The sequence below is a fragment of the Dendronephthya gigantea genome, unplaced genomic scaffold, assembly GCF_004324835.1.
Source record: "Dendronephthya gigantea isolate DGI-Jeju-01 unplaced genomic scaffold, DenGig_1.0 000107F, whole genome shotgun sequence".
In the NCBI taxonomy this organism is placed as follows: domain Eukaryota; kingdom Metazoa; phylum Cnidaria; class Anthozoa; order Malacalcyonacea; family Nephtheidae; genus Dendronephthya; species Dendronephthya gigantea.
The window spans coordinates 18,644-22,754 of record NW_021163117.1 but is presented as its reverse complement, the minus strand read 5'-3'; the positions used below and the strand labels follow the sequence as shown (position 1 = coordinate 22,754).

Here is a 4,111-nt window from a genome sequence, read left to right as displayed (position 1 = left end):
ATGTTTGTAGCGGCCAGCTTGAGCTTGCTGTTGCTTGCTATTGGAAACATTTCAGCAAACCAATGTTCCCCGACGAATTACCACACAATCATAAGAGGTGAGTATTGTCGTGAAACACAAGTTAAATGTTTCATATGGTGAAATTATGCAGTCCCGCATAAAACGCATAATTTTAGTTCAAATTTCTCTTTTAAGAATTTTGTTGAAATTTTTAGGAGGTCCATCATTGCCTGCGGATGAAATAATATCAAGACACAATGTTACATCTTCAATTGTCATGTTAGGATGTCACACTCACTGCAAAGACGAAGACAAATGTGTTGGATTCAACTACAGGACAACAAAAAATGTCGAAAATTGCCAACTGACAAACGTTACTAGAAAGAAAGAAGAAACGAAACGGACCGGAGATTGGATATTGATGCAAAATGTTGAAGCGGTAAGATTGATAAATTAAATGATATTTAAGAAAATATAGAAAACATTTTCTGTGTTTCTATACAGTTATAGAAACACCCGTGGGAGTTTGGGAGAACGAGAAATAATCAGGGGGAAAATGAGCCCATGCATAGGGGGAGCTATTTCGAGTTCTCCCAAACAACCACAAGTGTTTCTATAAAATAATATAGAAACACAGAAATAAATGTTTTCTATTTCTTTTATAATATAACTCAATAAAAAGGTTTTGTACAAATATTATAATTCGATCTATTACAAATTCTCATTACATCGCTTCCTTTGTCAAGTTCGGCCGAAAAACTCCCGTGTTTCTATATAGTTTTAGTATACACCCGACTCTTGTCTATTACAAATCCTACATTCTGATTGGCTACTCAACCATTGTCTATTCGTGATGGTGCACGCTTGGGAAAATTTCGCTCGCGCGACCGCATAAAATTGAATTATTTTTAAGTGTAATTGCGGGGTATCGATTATTTTCTCGAAATTAATATATCTAGGTGCAGGGTGTATACTAAAGCAATTAGACAACTCGCCTTCGTTGTCTATGAGCGATTAGTCAACTCCGGCTTCGCCTTCGTTAACGTTGACTATTCGCTCATAATGACATTCGTCATTCAGACTCGTTGTCTAATTGTTAAATAGTAACACACTTCTTGACCAATCAGCACGCGCGTACAATAAATGTTATATTATATTAAATTATATTATATATTGTGTTATATTAATGTTATATTATAACATTATAATATAATAATATATAATAGGGAATTATTTTGAAAATCCATAAACAAGACAAAGTGTAATGGACCAGAAGCAACATGCGGCAGAGTTTAATAAACCGCCTACGGGCGACGCCTTGAAAATTCACAAACCTATATCTCGTCGCCATTCGACAGCACGTAAAAACTATACAAAAAATTTATATTAACTAAATACATATGAAAATGTATATTCGTACGCTATACCATATGTTGAAACATAATACTATATAGTTACTTCTGTCCCCTAAGAACTTTATTTAGCACGAGAATTTAATAGACTTGGAGTTGAATCGAGCGGTTGGTATCAAATACTAAGGACGCTAATATCTTTTGATAATTTACAAGCCATTTTATACTTTGGCTCGTGAAGGCGAGACAAAAAACAATTAAGATTAAAGTGAAATATTTAAGGGTGTTACCCACAAGGGTGTTAGGGCGAGCCTATTTCCCAACAGAATTATATCATTAATACATAAAGCCGGTTTTCCACTAGCGATATTTTCCGCGCGAAGCGACATTTTACTTTTGTTTCAGAGCTCTCAACTGCAACCATCGGGAACAAATTGCTCAAATACAAAGGAATAAAGTCGCTTCGCACGAAAAATATCGCTAGTGGAAAACCGGCTTAATAGTATTATTTCTCGTGCAATTACGGATAAACACGCACTCGTGAGTTTTTAAAGACTGCAAATAGCGCTCGCGCTTTGGACTCGCGCGATTTTGCAGGCTTTAAAAACTCAATCGTGCCTTTTAATCCGTAAACGCACTCGAAATTATACTATTACCTACAGTAATATATTAATTAATCTATAAAGATTAAAATCAATATTTTATTAACTTCAGTATATTTTTGTAATCTTATTTGTGTAGGCAAAGAAAGAGATTGAAGAAGAAAATCTTACCAGGAAATCAAGTAATTTGCTTTAGAATTATCATACAAATATCATAATTTTAAATTTTGGAACATTCGGAATATTATTCGGAACAAAATTACGAGAATTTTAATAATAACTAAATTAATTTATTAACTGTTATGCAATGAGAAATTTTTTAAAATATCTGTCAATATATGCGCCACATTAATGCAATACGTACCAATGAAGCTCGGGACCTCTCAGTTTAATGAATTTCATTTGGAGTAGGGACTCGAATGTTTCAATGATATTTACGAATGGCCTGTTATTTTGTTGAGCAAAAATAGTATTTACAAGAAATGTAGTCTAGGGTATTTTCAACCTAAAAATGGCATAACTACTTAGGCATTGTCAACATGGGATATCTTATTTTAGATTAGGCATATCGCATTGTGCTTAAAAACAAAGAGCTATTTGGGGATAATCCCCCCCCAGCAAAATCAAACTTGGTAATTGTACTAATTTTCTTATATTCTCACAAAAATTTCTTTTTTGGCCTAATCTGATAGCCTATACCCAGAAAAGGGACGAAAGGTTAAAAGCTATTTTATTTTATTCCCATGCACGGGAACAAATTCAAGAGGTTTTTAACCCGTTTAAAATAAATTATTACTGCTTTTATTGGGAACACTAAATTGCAATAATTTCAGGTCTCGATTGCGCTGATATCTATCACAAAGGAATAAAACAAAGTGGAATTTACAAAATTGATCAAGACGGAAAGGAAAGTTTCAAAGCGTTTTGTGATATGACAACATCAGGTGGAGGATGGACTGTATTTCAACGTCGTCTTGATGGAAGTGTTGACTTCTACCGAGGATGCAAGATTACAAACAAGGTTTTGGTAACTTGAGCGGAGAATATTGGCTTGGTCTTGACCAAATACACAGGATGACAAATATTTCACAAAATGAACTTCGTATCGACATGGAAGATACATCTGGGAACACCAAATACGCTCATTATGATTCATTTAAAGTCAGCGGCGAAAATGAGAAGTACAAGTTGAATGTTGGAGGTTATCATGGTAAGCATTTTACATTAAACTGAGTCATATTTCAATAAAATCATAAGATAGTCCAGCTCTCTATACAGTCAACTTTGCAGTGAACTATTAATACACTATTAAATCCAGCATATTAAATATTGTTTAATTTATAGGAATATTATCAATGAGTGATCCATAAATATAATTGAAACGAGGCAGTTTTTGTAGTAACTCGAGAAATGTAAAATATCTCCATTTTGAGAATTTGCTAAACTTTTAACAAAACAAAAATCTCAGGACATTCGATTACGTGCATTAATTATTGCACTCCTATTCGTTCTATTACCATTATTTGCAGGACCCCACTGAAAAACGCTATATATAGGTGAAGTTGGGTATCCTGGTTAAGTATAGTAATAATTAATTGATTTTTTGCATTAATTAAGGTACAGCAGGAGACTCGTTATCATATCATAACGGTATGACTTTCAGCACCAAAGATGCTGACAATGATATTGCCAATATTAATTGTGCAGCGAAATTCAAAGGAGCCTGGTGGTATCGTGATTGCCTTCGTTCCAATTTGAATGGTTTGTATCATTATGGCGCACACACATCGAACGCTGATGGAGTCAACTGGCGCAATTGGAAAGGTTTTCATTATTCTCTGAAATCAACATCGATGATGATACGACGACGTGAATTTGGAAAGAAGAAATAAAGATGTTGAACAATAAAAAGACATAAGGTTTACTTTACAAAAAGTGTAGTGCACTAATACGTGTCTTGTTAGTTTTTCAAAATATTTAGAATAGAGATTCTTTTCCTACCATTAGCCTAACCCGCAGTTAATAGAATATACACAGGGTTGGATACTAAATAAAAGCACAATAAAAGTCATTAACTATGTTATTGTCCAGGTTTATGCAAAAAATGTTTCCTTTCTCGTCATGTATCTATATGTATTTATTATTAAATAATAAAGC

General features: G+C 33.7%; 1 pseudogene; it reads left to right on the top strand.

Annotated features, from left to right (window-relative positions):
- The first annotated feature begins 370 nt into the window (after nt 1-370).
- On the top strand, nt 371-3,846 carry LOC114534814 (annotated as a pseudogene).
- Nucleotides 3,847-4,111: the final 265 nt, after the last annotated feature.